Source organism: Canis lupus, chromosome 14 (assembly GCF_003254725.2).
Source record: "Canis lupus dingo isolate Sandy chromosome 14, ASM325472v2, whole genome shotgun sequence".
Taxonomy (NCBI): domain Eukaryota; kingdom Metazoa; phylum Chordata; class Mammalia; order Carnivora; family Canidae; genus Canis; species Canis lupus.
Genome location: NC_064256.1, coordinates 20,580,646 through 20,605,364, shown reverse-complemented (window position 1 = coordinate 20,605,364; position 24,719 = coordinate 20,580,646). Strand labels below are relative to the sequence as shown.

General features: G+C 39.9%; 1 long non-coding RNA gene across 1 annotated transcript; it reads left to right on the top strand.

Moving 5' to 3' along the window:
• The first annotated feature begins 609 nt into the window (after positions 1-609).
• On the top strand, positions 610-23,971 carry LOC118350594 (uncharacterized). The gene is made up of 3 exons (XR_004804659.2): positions 610-2,439; positions 17,554-17,662; positions 22,987-23,971. It is a non-coding gene; the product is annotated as an uncharacterized LOC118350594 (long non-coding RNA).
• The last annotated feature ends 748 nt before the right edge of the window (positions 23,972-24,719 follow it).

The following is a 24,719-nucleotide window of genomic DNA, read 5'->3' as shown; positions in this document are numbered from 1 at the left end:
AATAAACACACAGCTTAACGGCTTAACGCAAACTTTGCCCAAAGCGCACACTCAATAATTGTTGAATAAATAAAAAGAGACTTAAGTCATTAAAGTAACAATTAGGCTTCAGATGTTCCCTAGGCAGCCTCTTTCCCCTTCTAAATATTATATTTCATCTTGTGGAAGCAGACGTCCATATGATAATAAACACAAGTACTAACCATAGTTTTAAAAAAGACTTTGAAAACAGTTCTCTGGCTTGCTGGAAAGTAGAGAATGTTTTCCTGCCTTTTTTTTTTTTTTCTTAGAATGTTTGACAATAGTGCTTTTGTAACTAAAAAATATATCCTGCATTCTGTATAGAGTCAGATGTGATTCTTATTTTTACATAATCTGGATAGTTCCAGGCAGGATTTCACTTACCGTGCACTAATTTTGGGGAAATTATTTTAGGGGTAAAACTTGCCACTGAACCCGAAGAAATGTTTTCTTAACCAAAGAATCTAGGGGTTATAACTTTGACTTGTTTTTTTTAACCATATATTTAATGGCCAAAAATATTTTTTTCATGTTAACTGGACTTTTTTTCTTCTCTCTCTGAACCCTTTCTAAATTGAATATTACATAGGCCAAAAAAAATTTCTGTAAAACTCATGTGGCATTTATTTTTCTAAGGATTTTACATTAATTAATTCATTTTCCCCCTCACAACAACCTATTGTATTATTAACTCCTATGCATAAATGAACTCCTTTTACTCTCACAGCATTGCTAATATTAATGTACTGCCCATTCTACAGATAAGAAACTGAGCCACCAAGATGTTCAGCAAGCTGCCCCTGTAAAGGAACAAAGCTGGGATTTGATTCAAGGCAGTGCACACTGCAGAGCTTCTGCTGTGAATAAACAGTTCTTCTTGGAGGAAGGTACCTGTGAAAAGAATAAGTCAGAGTGATGTTCTAAGGTCATATGAATGAGTGACTCATAGCTAACCTATCAGGGAAGGTGACACTGCCACTGGCTCATCAGCATTGAGCCTACTGACCATCTGCAAGCTCCTGGATTTCTTCAGACCATATTACTGAAAGCCCTTGCCTCCTTGCAGAGCCATCACGAGCTTTGGTTTATTAGATCAGCTCTCACTGTCTACTGAATGACACTTAATCATCATTCTTCAGGCATTGAGGCAATTCACTTACTTGCTCAACAAGCAATCAACAAAGATTTCTTAAGCACCACATATGCCAGGCGCTAGTAATACCCTAATGAATCTCAAGGAATTCTACACTCGAGGATGTTATAGTCCATTTGTGAACATAGAAATTAAATTTGTAAATATTGGTATGTTTTAATATCTATATTCATTTATATTATCCTGAGAGTTAGAGACAAGATTTCTGAGGCAGAGACAAACTATTTGTATTTACTTACAGGAAAAAAAAAAAAAAAAGAAAAGAAAAAAAGAAAGAAAAAATTGCCCAGGTAGCCTACCCCCAGTATTTCCCCCTTCTAAGGTTGTTAGGATGAGAGGCAGATGTTGTATTATACTTGCTGGAGTTGGTCCTATAGGTGGAGAACCTCAAAGGAATAGGAGAGTTTATGGAGAAGAGGGATGGCTGTCTTCCCCTTTGCCCCCCTTTGTAAGGTGTGAGAGAGAACGCTGCTCCCTGAAGTACACACAGTCTCCTTTGGGAGACAATAGGAAGTATACTGGGTTTTTACTCTTTGGAATGTAAGTGTATGTTTCTTTTTTTTTTTTTTTTTTTTAGATTTTATTTATTCATGAGAGACTCACAGAGGCAGAGACACAGACAGAGGGAGAAGCAGGCTCCCTGCAAGGCCAAGGCCTGATGCTGGACTCAATCCCAGGACCCCGGGATCACGACCGGAGCCTAAGGCAGACGCTCAGCCAGAGTCACCCAGGTGCCCCTATATGAATGCTTCCAGGGGAGATACAAGACAAGTTTCTCTGAAATGAACTCCACACAAGGGTCTTATTCCAAGAGTACTCTCTGAACATCTTCATGCCTCAGGATGGATTTTACCATCCCTTGAAATAAACAGACCCTCCAGGGAAGCGAGTCTCTTACTATCTTAAGTTTCAAGATCAGGGACACCTGGGTGGCTCAGCGGTTTAGCATCTGCCTTTGCCCCCGGAATTCCGGATCAAGTCCCGCATTGGGCTCCTGTGTGGAGCCTGCTTCTCCCTCTGCCTGTGTCTCTGCCTCTCTCTGTGTGTCTCATGAATAAATAAAATCTTAAGAAAAAAAAAGTTTCAAGATCAGACCTTCAACCCAGGCCCCAGAAAAATTTGGAAAGCAGGGCTGGTGGTAGGGCGAGGGGTTGCCGCCAGTGGAATGGATCAGCAGTTAAAGGGAAGGCAGTTTCAGTGAAAGACAAGCCGGCTGGGTGACGGACATCTGGAGGAGAACTGAAATTGGTAATGAAATGGGAGAGGTAAGTAGAGACCAAACCGTAAAAGACCTAGCCAGCCTCGCATATTTCTTTTACAATCTGGCGGTAAGTCAGGGCACCTGGCTGGTGCCTGCTGGCTCAGTCGGTAGAGCATGCAACTCTTGATTTGGAGGTTAAGCTCCACACTGGGGGTAGAGATTACATAAGAAAAAAAAAATCTGGCAGTTAAGTCTTTTTTTTTTTTTTTTTTTTTCCTGGCAGTTAAGACTTGAGAAGAATTTAGGAGGAGATAGTGCCTGATTTCTGGTTGTTGATTTTATTTTTATTTTTTTTCTTTCAAGATTTTATTTAAATTCAAGTTGGTTCACATATAGTGTAGTATTTGTTTTCAGGGGTAGAATTTAGTGATTCATCAATTGCATATAACACCCAGGGCTCATTATATCAAGTGCCCTCCTCAATGCCCATCACCCAATTACTCCAGCCGCCCATAACCCCCCCTTCAGCAACCCTCAGTTTGTTCCCTATATTTAAGAGGTTGTTGTTTTTTAAAATTGCTTGGAGCTACATTGTGTAGAATGGATTTGATAGAAAACAGAAAAATTAGAGGGGGCCTGTGGTATTCACAGGCCGAGACATCAGGCTCACAATTTTTTGTCAGCCATTCTCTCCCTTTTTAGATGTGCCACTCTTAGGGAGATCATTTGCTTAATGGCTGGCAGCTGCAAACATGCATTTAAAGCTTTTAAGAGAATACAATGCACCAGGGAGATTATTATGATAACTATTCCCAATGTTTGCAATGCACTTCAGAGCCATGATCCCCAAGACCCAAACCAATCAAAGAAAGACCCCATTGAAAGAGTCACCCATTTAAACCAAGCAGTGTGCTTAGTGAGCAAGCTCAGTTTCAGCCTCCTCAGAAGTGTTTATCTAGGTACAGCAGGTGGTATTGGTCACGGCACAGACACCTTCTCGCTTGCTAAAAGATAATCAGGGGCAATCTTATTATCAAGAACGTTGTTTAGTTACAAAGAGTCTAAGAACTTTTGTTGGGCAGCTATTGCTTTGGCCTCAGATTCTGCAATATTTTCAAGAGTTAAGGAGAGGTTCCTGATTACAGCCTCATTTATATTTACTCCTAATCGGAGCAGTAGGGCTCTGCCAAAGGAAGTGTAACTCGAAGCATGAATTCCTCCTGGTAGTTTCTGGTTCAAACTGTGGCTGGCTTGGGACAGGAAAAGTGACAGTCATGAGGTCACTAAAATTTTACGTATCTATAGACCACGCAAGCAATTTTATTCTCATTACCTTTGCCTTATGTTCTCTTTCTCTCTCTCTCTTTTTAAACAGAGCTGGGGCACAAAGTTCCCCACATTTGAGGTTGTTAACTAGAAACGGGGAAACAGACTAGGGGTTCTCCAGCATCATGCCAGTCTGAAAAGTTACCCCCAATGGCCTGGGAAATACAGATATGGCACCCTCTTTCCCGGCTAATACCATAGTGAAGGAAAGAAAGATACACTCTCTGGATACATTTCACTTAGAGGAGAAAGCCTGAAAAGTCCCCCCAGTCTCTAAATATCCTCTTCAGATTTAGAAAACATTTCTGATGATAAAGTTATTCAATCCTTTCAGGTATCTTGTCAGTTTGCCGCTGGTACAGTACATATATGTAGCAGTATTAACCCCATGGACCCAAGAGACATCCACAGTGAGGGTACAAAAGATACCTTCAGAAGATCTAGAGTCACTGCCAAAGGAATCTACAACCTGCATGTCCCAAGCAGGCAGAAAGCTAAGCCAAGTTCTTAGGATATAAAGTGAGACAAATAAGAAGGCAATAGCTGGGAAAAAATAGGATCAATAACCAACTGGTCTGGATATGGAAAGCAAACAACAACATAAAATCGTATTTCCAATTTCACCTGGGCTTGGGAGTCAATGTATTTACAAAACCTTTTGAGGATCTTCCCTGGGTTTAAGAAAATTTTTAAGGGGGATGCCTGGATGGCTCAGCAGTTGAGCATCTGTCTTTGGCTCAGGTCGTGACCCCAGGATCCCAGGATCCTGGGATCAAGTCCCGCAACAGGCTCCTGTAGGGAGCCTGTTTCTCCCTCTGCCTATGTCTTTGCCTCTCTCTGGGTCTCTCATTAATAAATAAATAGTATCTTAAAAAAAGAAAAGAAAAGCCACATGAGACTACAGGCAACCCTCTTCAGATATTTTTCACCCCCTGGTCGAAAGCCAAACTAGGGGCCTTAAAGAATTTCTTGGGAGGGGGAGGGACTCCATCCCAGGACCCTGGGATCACAACCTGAGCCAAAGGCAGATGCTCAACCGATGAGCCACCCAGGTGCCCCTCAGGTGGCCTAAGAGGTAACTGTTTAACAGTCTTTTCAGAGTGGAAAGGCAGTTCAGAGAGGATCCCTAGAATGAGCCCTCAGATGAAGGAGGATAGAGGGCAGCAGGCATTCCTCAGTATGATAACCGCCTTCTTATAGTCTTCTTTTAGGTGCCTTTTATCTCTCTCTCACTAGCATTTTGCAAGGAATCTTTTAATGAAACTATTTTAGAATTTTGAAAACTTTTGGAGGCTTCTGCTTGTGAATTTAAAATAAGTATCTCATTCTGTTTGTTTAATTTTGGAACCCTCACTTTCAAGTGCACTTCTTAAATAATCTAATTGGAACATTCCTTATCATGGCCATTGTAATTCTATGTTGTCTTTAGTAAGATTTTGCCATTTTTGTAAATATCTACAGCTCCCAGGTCATCGGTTCTTATACATAAAATAAGTGGTGATGGCTATGGTGACTGCCAGTGATTGTTTTCTACCACCAGGAGAGGGGGATTGGTGGGCATTTTGATAGCTCTGGTTCCTCAAATATGGGTGCTTTGCAGTGAGTCTTTGTTGCAGTGTTCTACAGAGAGGTAGAAAGAGGGCTGTTGAAATGGAAGGTTTGTTCATTATACTCCATCTGTGAGAGATAGGAAGCTTAAAAATTATATTAAATTGTTATTTTTTAAAGATTTTATTTATTTATTTGAGAGAGAGAGAAACTGAGAGAGCACAAGCAAAGGGAGAGAGGCAGAAGAAGCAGACTTCCTGCTGGGCAGGGAGCCTGACTTGGGGCTCAATCTCAGGACCCTGGGATCATGATCTGAGCCAAAGGCAGATGCTTGACCAACTGAGCCACCCAGGTGCCCCCCCAAATTATATTAAATTATGATAAAAAGTGAGAAAGCACTATAAAATGGTATTTAACCAAGTACCATATAGTTCCATACTAAATAAGTAGCAGGGATAAGAAAGTAGATAGATATGGAGATATCAATTATCAAGGGAGCTTCCTAGAAGGAAATAGAACTTTCTACAAGGAAATGAGCTTTAAAGAAGACTGTATATAGGAAAAAAAGATATAAGCAGAGAGCTTAAATGAGAAAAACTGTAAGTACTTTAAAGTCCTAGGGCCAGAATACATATGGTATGTGTGTATGTGTGTGTGTGTGTGTAAGTATTGTGTGTGTAAACCTGTAAGTTCTGGAGCTGACAGGAGAGAAACGCAATAAAATAAAGGTAATACATTTAATTATGGGAAAATGTGAAATAACATTTGTGATAGGTAAGATGGGTACAGAGTATCAAGGGTCTTGAAAAGTGCAGACATGAGCTGACACATGGGAAGAAGCCATAATCGATTTTGACCAAGGAGCTGAATGATCAAAGCAGTATTTTGTAAAAAATTAGAATTACATTTGTATACAGAATAGTCTGGAGAGGAGACAAGTGGTTTTGCAACTGTGCAAAAGTGCCTTTGAAAGTCAAAACATTTTTAAGTTTTTGTAGACCTAAACTGAAGAACTCTCAACAATATATTTTCTTTCTTTCTCCTCAAAGGAATGCTGATGTGGCAAGCAAAATAACTTCAGCATGTCTTTGTACCTTCCTTTTACAAGGAACATTAAAAAACTGCTGTGCTCTTCTCACCTGAGGAGCTCTGTGTATAGGGCTTTTAACTTCTATCTAGGACTTTTATGGTGGGATGTTTTCCTCCACACATGCATACTAGTTATTTTTACTTGGTGTATTAGAAAAACACTTCCAAAAAGAAAATAAAAAACAAAAAAATAAATTCATTTCCACCTTGGTGTTTTATGTCTTTACATCTAGAAATTGATGTGGAATCCCACACTAAGAATACAAACGTGAAGGCAGCCTGGGTGGCTCAGCGGTTTAGGGCCACCTTCAGCCCAGGGCCTGATCCTGGAGACCCGGGATCAAGTCCCATGTCGGGCTCCCTGCATGGAGCCTGTTTCTCCCTCTGCCTGTGTTTCTGCCTCTCTCTCTCTCTCATTCTGTGTCTCTCATGAATAAACAAATAAAATCTTAAAAAAAAGAAAAGAATACAAATGCTAAAAATTGAAAGCCAAAACTTTTAAGATCAGAGGGACTAGGGTTTTAAAACAAAGCCTGTGGACTAATAAAACTCTTTCCCCCAATGGACACAAATTTATCTTATCACACAGTTGTGATCTCTACTAAAGATAATGCAAGAATAAACAATTTTTTTGAACTGCAATGTCAAGAGGAATCCAAGAAGAATTTTATAGTGAGTGGAACACTGAAACAGAAACTTAAGGAATGTTACAGCTTTTCCTAGAAGGGTTTTACTAATGCTGTGGGGGTCCGATTGGGGTTTAGGTGACATTCAAACATGTTTCATCCAAAGGTGGCAGAGATCTAGAGAAATCAGGGTTAAAGAAATATTCAATATAGATACCTCTCTTATTTATTTATTTTTAAAGATTTTATTTATTTATTTGACAGAGAGAGTGAGAGGGCACAAGCAGGGGAGTGGAGTGGTAGGCAGAGGGAGAGGGAGAAGCAGACTCCTCACTGAATAGGGAGCCCAACATGGAGCTCAATCACAGGACCCCGGGATCATGACCTGAGCTAAAAGCAGACACTTAAGCGACTGAGGTGCTGAGCCACCCAGGTGCCCCTAGATACCTGTTTTAATATTGAGAGTAAAGTACCTTTTGACCTTTACATTTAAGAGAGACTCAAATCTACCAGTCTACCAGTCTACCAAATGGTAGCCCGATGAGGCACACATCAGAAAAAACAAGTTCTGCAGGAGAAGCTAGAGGTAATGACATCAGTTCAGGGGTAAGGACCCACAAGAAGGGGAAGATACAATTTTGAAATTTTGAGCGTAGGAGGTTTCTATCACTCATTTGTTCTCAAGTTTGGTTCCATCAAATATACTTTTTAAAGATTAATATTTTAAAAATCCTACTAGTGCTTTGACTTCAACTTTCAGGCATTGGGTTCCATGCTGCATTGCTCTGGAACTCCTCCCTCAGAATATAACTGTGAAGGTCCTCCCCTACTGTTTTGAGTTTCCAGGGGTTGTCATAGAAAGTACCACAACCCGGGTAGCTTAAGCAATAGAAATTTATTGTCTCACAATTCTGAAGGCTGTAAGTCTAAATCAAGGTGTTGAAAAAATTGATTATTTCTGTGGGATGTGAGAGAAGATCTGTTCTATGCCTCTTTCCTAGCTTCTGGCAGCCTTGGAAATTGCTTGGCTGGTAGATGGTGTTTTCCCTGTGTCTTCACATTATCTCCCACCTCTCTGTGCTCACGACTCCCCCCTTTTTATACAGACACAGTCATTTGGGGTTAGGACCCACTCTAATGACCTCATCTTAATTTGATCATCTACAAACACCTTATTTCCAAGTAAGATAGCATTCACAGGTATTGGGGTTAGGACTTCAACATCGTTTTGAGGGGACACAGCTCAACCTGAAACATCCACCATTATCGATCTCATCACCCACCATAATACACTTTTGGCATTGAGAGAGTGCCAGTGCTTCTGACATGGAGCAAATGCAAGAACAGGGCAAGCGTTAGGTGGACCAGGAACAGAGGAATTGCTGGCAACAAGTTCTAATTTTTTAAAAGATTGTGTGGATTAAAATCACTTGGTGAATATACATGAGCTACTAAGCCCACAAGTTTGAAAAATCTGCACCGAATTTTACCTAACATCTGCTCCACTTAAAATACTACAAATGCTAATTCAATACTTCTCTTAGAGGGGCTCCTGTGTGGTGCAGTCATTTAGGCATCCAACTCTTGGTTTCACTCAAGTCATGATTGATCAAATCATGATCTCAAGACCATGAGATCAAGCAGCATGTGGGGCTCTGAGCTGCTGAACATGGAGCCTGCTTAAGATTCTTTCTGCCCTTCCCCTGCTCTCTCTCTCCTTAAAAAAACAAAAACAAAACAAAACAAAACTTCTCTTGTAATGTTTTTATTTTCCCCATAGGACCTAGATGTGGCTTTGTTTTTAATCCTTATTTAAAATACAATATGAGGAAATTGGCTTATTTCAGCATAAAATTTTGTTTAGTTTGAAAAAGAAGACAGTTGCTTAAAAAAATCTTATTAAAACTTGAGTTGTTGGGGTTTTTTTAATCCCCCAAAGAGAAAGAAAAGTACTTTATTCATCAAAAATATGCCACTGGGAAGATACCGTAATTAAACCTTATTTAGGGGTAACAACCAACAGCAATGAAGACATTTAACTCTCTAGAAAGTTTTAGAAAACCTCATTTGAAGGAAAAGCTCCAAAACTTGGCCCATTCTTCTCTCTTCTGCCAGAAAAGAAGGCACTGAGTGTTTGAACTCTGACCTTATAAATATAGGAGCCAAAGTTCCTGAAAAACCAGGTTCACAATGTTATACAACTAAGAGGTTGAGAGGCTTTTATCAGAATCCAGGTCCCCTGCTCCCCTACTTGGTGCTACCAGTCCTGTGTTCCAAAACTCCCCAGACTTACAGAGCAGTTCCTTGACTATTACAAGCATTCTTATTTGTACCAGTTAGGAATGGTTTCAGCATTATAACCACAAAGTAGACTCACTGTATCTTAGATAGGGTTTGGAGGATGGGAGGTTTGTTATGGTCTTGGTTTGGTTTGGCTTTTGCTTTGTTTTCTTTTTCCATAACCCAAATTCTGGAAATGGAATCCAGAACAGGGATAGTGATTCGATCATGTCATTAGGAATCAGGTTTTTTTTCTACTCTGCCCTTCTCAGTAAGTTGACTTTTTGTCCTTATTTTGATTACTTCAAGATGGCTCTCACAGCACCCGGCTTCCTGTGTGTGGTTTAGGTTGAAAGAAGTAATCATGGTGCCAGTGAGCTACCTTTTCCTCTCTGTTGTTTTCATTAGGGAGCAAAGACTTACCCAGAAGCCTCCAGCTTATCCTTTCTTTTGGTCAGATCTCAGTCACATGGCCACCCTTGGTTTTACATGAGGACAGGAAATTGAGTATATGGTGAAGGGACATAAGATCATTGTGATTTATTTAGACTGGAGCTAAAAACATCCTGACACTGAACTAAATCATGGTTCTGTAAGCAAGGAAGAATGAGGAAATGGCCTTAGAGTTAAGTGTCTGCCAGGATAACCTGGAGGAGTATGTCAGAAGGCTCTTGAAAAATCCTTAAATGATAATCTATCATTGGAGGCTGAAAACACAACAGAAATATGATCAAAACAATTAGCTAAAGGAGCATAGGTACTCTTTATCATTTTGGAAAACACAAGAAATAACACTGGATAAAATTAGAGTCACAATACAGCAAATATTGACTAAATTAATAATAGTATTAATATGGACACAAAGTAAGTATTTGCTGATCCTCAATAGGCATTTGGCAACACACATTTATTATTATTTTTTAAGGATCTTATTTATTCATTCATGAGAGACAGAGAGAGAGGTAGAGACACAGGCAGAGGGAGAAGCAGGCTCCCTGCATGGAGACCAATGTGGGACTTGATCCCAGGACCCCAGGATCATGATTCAAGCCAAAGGCAGATGCTCAACCACTGAGTCACCCAGGTGCCCTGCCATCACACATTTAAATGCTGAATGGAATCATTTCAACAACTGGCCATATGAACAATTTTATAGTATCTGGAATGGAGCTTTGAAAACTCTAATGTCCTTACAAATCATGTAAGAATATCATTAAAATGTAGATTCTGATTTGGTAGGTCTGGAACAGGACCTGAAACTGAATCTCTAACAATGTTCCAGGTGATGCTACTACTTCTGCCTCATGGGCCGTACTTTGAATGGCAAAGATCTAGAGAACAAATTATATCTTTTTAATTGTTTCATCAGGATCAATATGAAGTTTACTTTTGGCTGAGAGTTTTGCAAATAATTGTCCTTGCTTTTGGTAAGAAGTATAAAGATAGGGCCCTGAAATGTTCATATGTTCATAAAGATGATTTTTGACTAATAACTTGCTACAAACATCATTTGTTGCTGTTTTTCACATAGCTTCAGTTTCTTTCTTTCTTTCTTTTTTTTTTCATAGCTTCAGTTTCAATCAAGTACCAGATACAAGTGCTCTTTCGTCTTCCTGTTGTTGGAAAAAATCCATGTCCGTTAGAATTCCAAATGCTTTCTAAGGATGGAGAATCCTTTTAATGGATGCCAAAACCCCTTGTTCTGTGGGCACCTTGATAGGTCTGGCTTTAAGGTTTTAGCCAGAAGACTTTTAGATGAAGACCAATTACTTAATACTTCTGGGTTGACTGGCATTAGCACACCTTCTAAATAAAGTAGGAAATTAGGGGAAAGTTGTTCTTTATTCATCTGCATGCAGATGCAGCAGTTTTAAAATGATCTTTTAGGGTAGCCCAGGTGGCTCAGCAGTTTAGTGCCGCCTTTGGCCTGGGGCGTGATCCTGGGGTCCTGGGGTCAAGTTCCATGTCGGGGTCCCTGCATGGAGCCTGCTTCTCCCACTGCCTGTGTCTCTGCCTCTGTGTGTGTGTGTGTGTGTGTGTGTGTGTCTCATGGGGAAATAAATAAAATCTTAAAAAAAATTTTTTAGTCACCTGCTAGGTAGGGCCAGGGTAGGGGAGAAGAGGTCATAATAAGGGATCAAGGTCTATGAGAAGGACATTAGGGATTATGCAGAGCACACAGGCTGATACAGCTCCCTAGCATTCACCTCTCCAGAGTGTACTGAAAGCCCTCTCCAGGGCTTTCCCTCATCAGCAGCAGAGCGCTAAAATTAAACACCATGTCTTTTCTTGTTTGGGGCTGATAAGGTCCTTAATATGGTGCATGTTTTGTGGAGGATCTCTTCTTTTAATATTTGGTATTACTTCTCAAGTGCACTTGGTACCTTCATGGTTCTGTGTTTCTTCATGGGTAATATCTATATGAACATGGGCTGAGAGCAACAATCAGATTTAGTAACTGTGGCCACTGAATTGCACAGCATCTAAGAGGTAGACTTCATCATTCTGTCTGGTATGGACTGAATGTTTGTGTGAATTCATATGTTGAAATTCATATGTTGAAACCCTAACTATTACTGCAATGCTGTTTGGAGATGGGGCTGTTGGGAAGTGGTTACAGGAGGTCCTGAGGGGGAGGGCTTGTGATGGGATTAGCGATCCTATCAGAAAAGGAAGATCTCCTCACAGAGGAAAGACCACATGAGGACAAAGGGAAGAGATGGCTGTCATCAAGCCAGGGAGAGAGTTCCTACCACATACCAAACTCCACTAGACATAGAATCGTGGACTATCCTGCCTCCAGAACTATGAGAAAACAATTTTTTGTTGTTTGAGCCATTCAATCTATGGTATTTTGTTATTACACTCAGAACAGACCAAGACAACACACACTCTCTCTGTCTCATTCAATCTTTCTCTTTCTCTAAAGACCTCACTAGTCATTTCCACAGAGCAGGATCTACTCTAACTGGTTTAAGCAAAAGAGATTTTTTTTTAAAGATCATTAAAAGGCTTACAAATTAGTGAAGAGAAAAGCCCGTTGGGTTGAGCAACCAGGAGAACTTTCCAAAGCCACACCACAGAGTAGGGCCTCCAGGAGCTGCAGATGCTGCCACGACAGGAGATATGATCACAGCTACTAGACTATGCACCTGCTGCTACTGCAGTTGCATTTTGTAGCCCTCTCTCCACTTCTCACAAGTTCCTCATGAGTGTATCTCTTTGGCAGGACCGAAATCATAACCAGAATACTAGCTGCACTAGAGTCTGAAAAGTGTTATTTTTAGCTTTCCAGCATCTACAATTTATAAAGGAGGTTGAAAAGATTATTAAATAGGTAAAACCATATACCAGCCATAATAAGCACAATAAAATGGCACACATTTCAAACTCACTCAAATCAACCTATGAGTCCCTTGATGGAATGTCATCCAAATCACACACTAAGTCACACATTTGTCTAGACCCCATTCTCTAGACATGCTTAGGTTTTCATCATCCATTTTCATCTCTGCACCATTTTCATCTCTGTACCTCTCAGGCAACTCAGATCCTTGATGACTCAATCATCTCCATCCCAGAGTCCTATTTGCCCTGATTCCTGATAAAAGCAGGCCAGCAATGGTTGACTGGGCTCATCCCATTCCAATGGTCATAAAACTCTGAAGACATCATGTAACACTCTGGTTATCTCAGTATCCCCTGCAAACTGTGGGAGGAAAGGCCATCCTTTGACATGGGCTCCATTACTCTCATCATGGTAGACACCACAGCGTTTCTGACTGATTGAATCCCAACCCAGCAGCTGTCTGGAGGAAAGACCAGACACTTAACACATGGGAAAATTAGAGATGAGAAACAGAAGACCTAAGAAGTCAGTAGAGAAATTCTTTGTCCTTCTTTCTACCAAAGGACTTTCTGAGATGTTCTGTATGACTGAGCAATCTTTTGAATTTCCTATAACTAGAAGTCAGTAACATGATTTTTTCCTTGCTTATATCTTTACTTTCCTCCTCACTCTTGCTTCTCTGGGATTACACTCCTCCAGAAAGCATGTGCTCATATAATGAACCTCACACTGTCTTCTCAGGTACCTGGATTAAGATAATACATTTGCAAATAGTATTCTCTGCAGTGTGGAAAGACGTTTCCTCCTTACTAAACCACATTCAACTTCTCCTCAAAATCTGGCTCAAAACATACCCCTTTACTAGCCATTTCATTACTTCTTGTCATATCTCCTCCCCTCTATTGTTTCCTGTATGTTTTCTGTAACTATATTAACTTGTGCTTTTCTTCACTTTATTTTGCATGTACTATGTATGATTTTCCTCCTTCCTCAAGCTGTTAAAAGAATGGACTGTCTCTTTTTTAAGATAAATTTTCTCAGTTGCACTTAATAAAAGGAATCTACCACAAGAGGGTGTCCAATGTGGTGTGATGGCAGAGATGAGGCACCCATTTACCCTCCTGCCCTTTCCTGTCTCCATCGCATTTCTGGCAAGCCCACTTTGCCATCCTGAGGCAACCCCAGACTTTCCAGGGCCAATCTGTTGCACCTCCCTCCCTGGTCCTACCCTACAATTGCAATTATCCTCTTCTTTGCATGTTGTTTTTGCTCCATTGCCCAGCCTCCAAAGACAACAAACTTGGTAACTTAGTTACATTCTTGATTGTTCAGCTGATAAACAATTATGCCAAGTGAATACTGTACTAGTGGGAAGACTCCTTGGGTGTGTTCATGTATGTAAGGATATCCTATAAAGAGTTGCCTTAAGCCAGTATGTACTTATCCTTAAAATGTAATTTTGACACTCTAGTGGCTTAATGGAGAAAAACTTTCTGAGCAAGATGATTTTAATTCGTGTTTGTAGTGTAGGTTTTCAACATTCTAGAACCCACGCTACTCATTAAGTACCAAAGTACTGATATTTTATTGGAGAGATGTCATTATTTCAGTATCTAAAGAAATTTGTCGTCTGAATTATTAATGCTTTGAGAAGTACTTAGAGAGTTAAGTCCAGCATTAAAAGGGAGGCTTTATCTTTCAAGGTGTCTGGATAGTAGGAGAAAGACTGCGACACTAACCTAGATTTTCCCAGATCAAATTCACTCTAGTTCTCCTTCTTGAAAGAAACTGGGTTTTTTCTTTTTAGCCTTCTGGGAATACATAAAAAAGAGCTTCCTGGAAGAGAATTATAAGGAACAAAGACTCAGTCTTAACCTTCAAGATATCAGCACTTTGAGTGGGGTCAGGTTGATGGCGAAAACAATCAGTATTTAAGGATGGAAACTCCTTACCTGTCTGATTGATTTGTTTTGTTTGTTTGAACAAAGGCTGTTTCACAGCAGAAGCTAAGAACCAGGCATCTTACAAATTGACTGCCTGGCCTTAGTAACAAAAACTACAGCTCCCTGTCACTGGAAATGTTGAAGTCTTTATGAAAAATAAAAATTTCTAAAGATGTTTTCATATTATCAGATAAATGTGAGATTATTTGTCAATAAAAAATTCAGAGAAAGATACTTGGATTTAGTTTATATTTATCTTTTCACTCTTCCCCCAACCAGTATACAGCATGAAAGAGCTTTTCTAGAGGCTGGAAATATGTGTCCAAACACTAGGCTCACCATTAAAGATCACACCACTGATACACCTTCTTCTTAAGATTATACTTGTCAAAAAAACAAATAATTAAATTCATTTTCAATATTCAAGATTGATTTTCTTCATTTTATGTAATAGTTTATTTTGTATCCTTATTTTTATTGCTCTTTTCTTGCCAATAATATATGTTTAGTATTTATGTTTTTGAGATTTAAGTTTATTCAATGTTATGTAATATATGTTATACATTTTATATGCAAAATATACCGAATTTCAACAATTTAAAAAATTTTTCTTAGTTCTAAACACTTTTGAAATAAGCTATGGGTATTCATACCAGGATATCAATGAATTATGAAATGAATATGAAAATAGTATTCTTTTTACACTGGCTGTTTCTTAAGTAACTTTAATGCAAAATAATCAATATGCTACATTTTGAGAGTGGCCTGCCTTTGACTCCACACCAGCCTATCATCCTGCTCCAAAGGTGTTATCATAATTTTCTGTGGCTCTTTTTAATACTGCCACATAAATGACCACCAGGTCTACTTGGCCAAAGGTGCAAGTGAATGTTCGTGTGTTGTCTTATCTTCCATTCACAGAGCACCTCCAGTTTGTTGAGCTCTTTCCATTTGTCAGCAATTTTTTTGGACACTGTGACCTCAGCAGGTTCAAACTCCATAGTGTTCTTTTTCTCCAATTATGGCTTTAAAACATGCTCCATCAACTCTCCCCTTCTCAAGACTTGATGGCAACGCCAGCACCACCCACTTCAGTTTCTCAACCAATTGAAATGGCCATCTCCTCCCATTCCCAGGGACTGGCTTGAGGCAAGGATATGAGCAGGGAGCGGGGGCTTCTCTTGATGCTTTCCCTCTACAACTGCCTTCTTCTGGGTCCCTTTCAATGTTGAAGATAGGAAGACAGAATTTGCAAAGGGAGCAAAAATGCTTTTACTTACCAGCTGCCCTTGTGATCTCTCCTCTCCTCCGTGGCAACCATCTAAATGTAGCACCTCCTGGGAGATACGTGATGATTCCTTGAAAGGCCCTTTGGAAGCCTTTTCCTGCCTGGCCACTTCCCATGGGAAATCAGCTCCAGTGGATCTTTTCCCCTCTCCCTGGTTCCCATTCCTGTGTAACTCACCCTGTGTAGACGTGCTGCTGGGGTCTCTTATCTCAGTAAATCACAGTTTAGGGTGGGGTTCACACACACATCACAATAATTCAAGCCTTTCATGAGGTCCACTTGACCTGTAGAAGACTCTGCATCTTTTTCCTGCCAGATAATGGGAATGTGTGTCCTATTCCCTTATTGCTTTTTTTCTTTACCCCACATTCTCTCCCTAGATCTCTTTCCCACAGCCCGAGCAGGCATGAAGGGCAGCTCAGAAAATCCATTACATAAGTAGATATCCAACTGAGAAATGAGATTCCAGGCTCAACCTCCTGCTGGCACCCCTCTCCAATCCATACAAATCATCCTTTTGGAATACCCCCATTGGCTTATTTTAAAAAGAATGCCCCCCAAGAATGGAAGGAGAAGACAGGGAACTCTTTCTGAGGCTGAAGATCGCAATTGGGCAGTCCTCTCAAGATTGGATTAGTGGGTAGAGAATGATGAGAGGGCAGCAAAATGAATTTGCTTCTTAATAAATCACAATCATCTGTCCTCGAATGATCATCTACCTGTTATGAGATAATAAGAAAAGTCCCACTCTATATCTTGTCACACATACAGTGCATATGAACTCCACACACAGGTGTTGTTCTGTCTTAGGAAGGTGAAGCCCAAAGAATAATTAATGTTACACTATGAGAGCAGGGAAATTTCCATCACCTCACATCATGCTTGGCACATAATAGGGCTCAATAAATATTTATTGAATAAATAAATAGTGTGAATAAATAGCCCTAGGTCATGCTTAGGAAATGACTGAATGGCATTCAAATTCAGCTCTTTTTACCCATCAAGACCTCCCTAAATCAAGTATCATCCTCACACCAGCACTCAGCCCAGTGTCCTAAAGGCTCCTTTGGTCTGATGCAGACATTTCTTTTAGTGAAAGATCTCATTTCTCTCCCCATATTGGAATCTGGCCCCATGAGAGATCCATCCACTTACATGTGAAACCAATTAGCAGGCCCCAAGCCCAGAATGAACTTATCCTGCCTGGGCTTGGCTTTCTATATTTTGTAGTTGCATATGGTTGGTGAGATCTCTCTGTGATACAATCCTTCACAGTCACGAAGATCATTCTCCCCTGGGCTTTTCTATTTTCAGTTGCTTAAGAAGCAATTGGATCTATGTGACATTTATCATCTCTTAATTACTGTAGGTTCTCAACTTCAGGGCTATAAGGGGTGATTAGTTACTTGTGGGAACTTTAAGCTCAAAAAGTATTAGATGGGTGGATGGATGGATGGGTGGAGAAATTGGGGGGATGCCTACAGGTCAGGTATTTGACACCATGTGAAGCTTCTTGGTTAATGTCAATTTCACAAACCAGATAAGCAGGTGAGTCTGAAAAACTTAACAGAACTAAGCAAACAAACAAACACAAAAACAAAAAACAAAAACAAAACAGAACTAAGCAAATAGTTTTCAAAGAAGAAGCCATTCCCTATACAAATATGGGGAATATATGAAAAACTCGCTTAAATATATTTATCAAAAAACTGGCACTTGATTCTTATAGGTGTTATTATAAAGGAAGAAGAAATTCTAAATATTTGGTTTTAGAACTGGGTCTTGATGGAGACACTGAGGATTTGGAAGACTCTGGAAGAGAGTTGGAGAGACATCTGGTTAGTACCTGTGAAAGAAGATAAATTTTTCTCTTCACTTTGCTTGCACTGGCTAGATTTCAAGTAACCTTTGTATTTCTTGCTAGAGCTAGAACAGAGGGCTAACTTGGGAGAACAGCACTTGGACTCTGCCTGTACCTGTTAAAAATGGGCAAAGTTGGTGGTTATTCTCCTGGGTCCTAACTCCAAGGTCCATAGCCTGAACCACTGATATATAAAACAAATGAAACTAGAAGAACATATTTGCACTTGGCTTTGGATAGCATAATTAACATTTGTCCAAAGATGTACAGTGGCCTCTAGTAATCACTTAAAAACTACCCTATGGGTTGAGAAGTGCAAGGAAACAGTCCGTAGGCTTGGCTGGGAAGGCTAGAGGAGCAAGGAGGGGCGGTGGCAACCCAGCACCACACAGTGTCCCCTTCTGCAGCAGCAGAGAGGCCTTGGTGTCTGTTCTTGGCATTGATTTGACTCTCTCATAAGTTTCTGGCAAACTCCCAGAGAGAACAGCATGTTCCCTGCTGAGTGTAGAAAGGGCTTCAAAAACATGTTTGTGTGTGAAGCCTAGTAGGCAGGGCCTGGCTTAGTCACTCCATGTTATCTAGGCGGTTGCCTTTCTGGAGTGTCAAGAGGAAGTCTTTGGCTCAGACCCTCTGTGCAGCTCTTCACAAGCTGGGCTGGCCCTTGGGTTCGGGCTGGGCACATTGCTGGTGTTTCTGTGATGCCGATATCAATTTTTAGGGAACCTGAATGTTCCTGCAGACCATGGTCCAAAGAATATTCTGTTGCAAGGAGTAAATGTAGATTGAGTTTCAGCTAACCTCCTATTATGGTTACAAAGGCCTCCTTTAGAAACTTGCACCTGTTTCCCAGAGTGAGAGCTTCCGGCTGGGCATGATTACTCATTGTGTGGGAGCTAAGATAACACAGATTAATGCCAGCTCTGGGTACTACCAGTTTAAAGAGACTGACTCACTCCTTGCTCCTCATACTACCTTTTCAGGAGAGTGAGGTCTGAGCAGAAGAAGGGATTAGTCAGTCTGGCCTACGGGACCCTTGGAGGGGGGGGGGGGTTGCTGGGGTTTCGAGAAAACAGAAGAGGGATTATCAGGATGACTGGGAGCTCCTGGGCCCCAGAGGCAGGCGACCTAGGTCTACTTGTCTTCGACTCTAAGAGCAAACAGCAGCCAGAATACTGTGAACTATCTTGGGGAAACTGTTATAGATCATAAGATTTTATCATTATAAACGTATTCTTGTAAACAAGGTGGGGTCCAGAAAAATGGAGTTTGCTGTAGATCTTTCTGAAATTGAACTATTGAAATTTTTCCATCTTCGAATATATCTAGCAATTTCTCCTACCACTTCTAGCACACCTCTCCTAGTATGGTCTGCACTGTAGTTTGCTGATGCACAGTCTTTCTACACTCCCCACCCACCCTTTGACCAATGCCCCTCACCCCGTAACCTGGAAACTTGCTCCTATGTGTCTCAGCTTTTCCAGTCTTCTTCCTGTTGTCTCTTAGCCCTCAAATTCAACATGTCCCATTAATCTTGTCATAAGGAACAGTCTAGAATACTGATTTAAAAAAAAAAAGAAAACATACCCATTAGTGTGGGACAGATAGAGCTTGAGTCCTGCCTATACCTCTTAAATAACTATGTTGTCTTGGGCAATTGCATAACTCCTGTGTACTATAGTTTAATTGTCTGGAAAATACAAATAATAGTACTTTCCTCATAGGGTTGTAGTGAGAATTAAATGAGTTGAAACATATAAAATGATTAATACCATTACATTTGTAATATTAGATTTGTCTTAAATAATATTCAAAAGAATGAAGGAAAGAACACTTTTAATGGTGAGTCCATTATTTAATTGGTCAGATAACAAAAAAATAATAATAATAACCAAAAAAAAAAAGTAAAAATGTGAAATACAGAATTTGAGAAGCCAGAGATGAGTAACAATTTTGACAGTTACTAATTAGGTGACTTTGGTCAAGTCAAGATTAACTTTTCTAATCTTCATCTCCTTACATATAAAATAGGGATAGTGCTAATAGCTACCAATTGTTAGCCGGTGACTATGTGTTAAGCATTATACTAAGTACTTTATAAGCATTATAAATAACTAGACAGAAATTAAATAATCATATCAGGACAATCACTGATGACAGATGATATAATATTCTTTTATTTATTCATCATATAGTTTAATTTCAAGTGACTACTAAATGCTTGAAGTTGAGATTCAAAAGGGAACAAATTGTGAAATATTTGAATAGGCAGTCCACCAAAGAAGAAACATGAATAGCCAACAAACACATGAAAGCTGTTTAACATCTTTAGCCCTCAGAGAAATGTGAATTAAAACTACAAAGACCTGTGAATCAAAATAGCTAAAATTAAAAAGACTGATACCACTAAATGTTGACAAAAATATATAGCAATCAGAACTCTCATCTATTGCTGATGGGAGTGAAAAAATGTACATCACTGTGGGAAATTGTTTGGCACTTTTTATGAAGTTAAATATATGCCTACAACTGACCTTTCGATTCTAATCCAAGATATTTACTCAAGGGAATGGAAGAGCGTCCACAAAAAGACTCAAGAAGAATGTTTATAGCAGATTTGTTCACTGTATTAGCCAAGGCTTTCCAGTGACACAGAACCAATAAGGCATAAGGAGACCTTCTTCTTCTTCTTCTCCTTCTTCTCCTTCTTCTTTTCTTCTTCTTCTTCTTCTTCTTCTTCTTCTTCTTCTTCTTCTTCTTCTTCTTTCTTCTTCTTCTTCTTTCTTCTTCTTTTTTGTAGGAAGAAACAGAATTCATTCAACAAATACTTGTTGGGCTGGTGCTGAGTATTCAAAAGTGAATAATGACAGACAAAGGCCCAGCCTACATGGGTCACCAACTCTGGGCTACACATTAGAATATTTAGGGTGCTCTAAACGTATAAGGAGAGAGAGAGAGAGAGATTTATTTTAAGGAATTGACTCATGTCATTGCAGGGGTCAGCAAGCTGGAGACCTAGAGAAGAGTTTATGTTTTCCTTGTGAGTCTGAAGGTAGTCTGGAGGCAGAAAAAGACTGAGGTCCCCAGGCATTTTCTGATAAGTACCTTTCACTGATTGGATAAGGCCCACCCACATTATGAAGGAAAATTCACCTCTATAATATGGAGTATTATGAGTCTGAATAAACTCAAAGTCTGCTGATTTAAATGTTAACCACTGCCAAAAATAAATAAATAAATAAATAAATAAATAAATAAATAATATAGATAGATAGATAGATAGATACATAGATACATCTTCACGGCACTATCAAGATTGGTATTTGACCAAATATCTGGGTACCATAGCCTACTCAAGTTGAAACATAAAAGTAATCATCACAGTGATCATTATCTCAAACTGGAAATAACCCAAATGTCTATCAGCAGGAGAATGGATAAACAGCTTGTGTACATTCACATAATGAAGCATTGCTAAGAAATAAAGAGGTATAAACTACTGACATACACAAAAACATGGATGAGTCTCAAAATGGTACGTTAAGAGAAAGAAGTCAGACACAAAATGGTATATACTGTATAATTCCATTTCTGTGAAGTCCAAGAAATAAATCTAACGTTTGGTGACAGAAATAGTATAGTGTTGCTTATTGGAGGTGAAGGTTTACTGGAAAGAGACAGAAAGAAACATTCTGGGGTAATAAATGTGTTCTTTATCTTCATTAAAGTAATGATCATACAGGCATATATGCTTGTGTAACTTCATCCAATTAAATATTTAAAAGTTATGTATTTTGCTGTGTATAAATTTTACCTTAATTTAAAAAAAACTGAAGAGATTACTATTCCTTCCAGTCTAGTTGGGGGGACAGATATGCAGACAGGTACTTTTAACATGATATGACAAGCAAGGCACTCAACCTAATGAGCTTATTAAGATTTTTAAGAGTAAGTTGATGGTGGGTGCTGATATTTTTTAAAAGCACCCTAAATGTTCTAATGTATAGCCCAGAGTTGGTGACCCATGTAGGCTGGGCCTTTGTCTGTCATTATTCACTTTTGAATACTCAGCACCAGCCCAACAAGTATTTGTTGAATGAATTCTATGTTTCTTCCTACAAAAAGAAGAAGAAGGAAGAAGAAGAAGAAGAAGAAGAAGAAGAAGAAGAAGAAGAAGAAGAAGAAGAAGAAGGAGAAAAGAAAAGAAAAGAAAAAAGAAAAGAAAAGAAAAGAAAAGAAAAGAAAAGAAAAGAAAAGGAAGAAAGAAAGAAAAAAAAAAGAGCCCCGTGCCAGTAATTGTCACCTGCCTTCTAATTTGGCCACCTTTCTATTTACATAACACCTGACCATGAGGCTGTGAGCACTTTGAGAATAGAACCCAGAGATGACAAATAGATTTCAGCTTGCCTATCCATTCCAAGCTGATGACCCTGACACTCTTGATACTGTGTTGAGGGGGACTCTGAGGCTGAGTCTGGCCTCAAAAGGAGAGAATACCTCGATTTGTCAGTATTTCCTGCCAAAGGTGTAAAGTGATGTAAAGTGACATGCCACACTTTTGCCATCCCAAGAAGCTCAGATTGAGCACCATGTAATACCTACATAAGAAAGGTAGGCAAAAAGAGGGAGAGAGAGAGAGAGAGAGAGAGAAGAAGGAAGGAAGGAAGGAAGGAAGGAAGGAAGGAAGGAAGACAGGATATACACATTGAGGGAGTACACGTTAAATGAGTCAGTCAGCCCAAGGCCAAAAAAATATTTAAGGAATATTGAAAACCAACTCAAATATCAACACATTGCAAGATGGTCAGTCTGTTTGATTTATTTGGTTGTGTCCAGGGTCTACAGGTGTACAGATTTCCTTCTGTGGGCTGCAACATACTGATGGCATATCATTGACTAGAGCTCTCCATACATTCCACTCACTTCCATTTGCTAGATATGTGTGTGTGTAAACTTTGCTGGCCTGTGTGGGGTCTAAGACTCATGCGGCTGATTCCTTTGTTAGTCTGTGTGGCCAGCTATTCTGCTAGATTATCTCAGGAAGTAATTCTATCATGCTTTTCCTAAAGGGAGTGCCTCTGGGACCCTTCTGCTGGCACAGTTTGATTTCCCACATTGGGATGCCAGGCGCCCAGGTAGGATGACCAGGAGGAGCCAGGGTAGGCAGGCCAAAGCTACAGGCCTCGTCTGGGAAGCTTTTCTCCTGGTTTCTTGGGAAGTTGCTCCTTCTACCTTGGTCCTGATCTCTCCCCTGTAATCTATGGCTGAAAAGGAAACTAACTCTTCAATAATTGTGGCTTTCAGACCGAGAATATAAAATCGAAGAATTAAGAGGGAGAAAGAAGCACAAAATTCCCCTAGTTTCTGGATGGCTGAAATGTCTCCTTTGCAGAGGACACACAGTGTGACGGTTCCTGGGAACACACCAATATGGCCTCTGTATTGCTCACACTAAGATCCTGGCCGAGCAAATAGAAGCCAAAACACACACCGAAGAAAGAAGACAAGGGACATGAAGTGAATGGAATTATTAATGAAACTGTCTATCCCAGTGCTACACAGAGAAATTACATGCAGTGTTTGTCCTTCCAGATTATGTAACCAGAGGACAGAAACCTGTGGTTCTAGGGTCTCTTCCTGATTCCCAGACCTCTTCCCAGTGAAGAGTAGAGCAGATTTGTCCGAAACCGTAACCAGAAGATGAATAAAAGTTGCCACAGAGTAAATACCCTTTTGCCTTCCTTGAACATTCCTGTTTAATTTTCTCCAGGGCTGTATTTTAGAAGGGAGAGTTGCAAGTTAGTTCCATCCTCAGCACTGATTCATGGCAGTGAAAGTTCTACACTGCCCCCTTTAGGCCAAACTACCAAGAGCGGGAAACCAAAATCAAATGGGCTTGGAACAGTTTGCCGTAAGACAGCTTGTCCACAGGAAAATCATCGTAGTTAAATAAAATACAATAAAAGCCACAAGTCTCTTCTGTTTGTGCACATGAATGTCTTAGAAACTGTATGCCCTCCAGCATCCTCTACATAATGCCCTCCCCTCCACACACATACATAGAGGCCCCAGGGAGCATCTGAGCATCCACTGGGTGGGGTTCCACTACATACAGGACTCTGCTTCAGATGCTTTGCATGCATCGTTTCATTTTCTTTCCAAAAGAGCCTTGTAAATTAGATAATCTCTTCCATCCAAATAAAGAAATTGACACTTGGGTTAAGAAACTGGCTCAAACACACAGAGATGTTAAACAGCACAATCCAGATTGAAATCCCGAACTATTGAATTCCAAAATCCATATTTTCTCCCCTGAGTGGCACTGCCTTGCTTACAAATGGGAGCAAACACTGCAGTTTCTTTGTAAGTATCTTTATTGTAGAACTACCCAAAGATTACTTAGAAACCATTTGTGGCTGCCTAAGCTTTCCCTGGTGGATCATCCTAAGAGGTCTCTCATCGTTGCACAGACATCAGCAGTATTGGGAGTTCTGGGGCCCCTGAAGGATGGTGACCATGTTAGTGCTTCTGTAAAGAATTTATCACTTGGACACTGCCATGACGAAAACTATATGCAGTCCTAGAACTTCAAATTTTGCTTCTGTTCCTCCATCGTCTTATGTGTTGGTAGAAAGTTTGTGCAGTTTAAAAAACCCATTCTTTAGCTTTTTTGGTATTAAAAAAATGCAAGTCTATATAGTCATTTCTTTGGTTGAGTAAATCATTCTATATGATTGAAGTGGTTTACATGAGAAGTAGGGGGTTAATTGATGTCATATTTAGACTTTTTTCATGTCTTTATCTTCAGAATTGTATGGGGGGGCAGGGAAGAGGAGTTGAGGGGAATGCTAAAGGTAATTACCTGTTTCAAGCACCATGAAGGTCCTCTGAACATTATAAAATACCATATAAATGTTAGATAGCTGTATCATAATTATCACTACCATAAAAGTTCTAAGATTGGACAAAAAGTAATTAGGATAAAAGTCTTCCATTGATTCCCCATGGGGTTTCCCCACGGTTTAGGATATTTCATA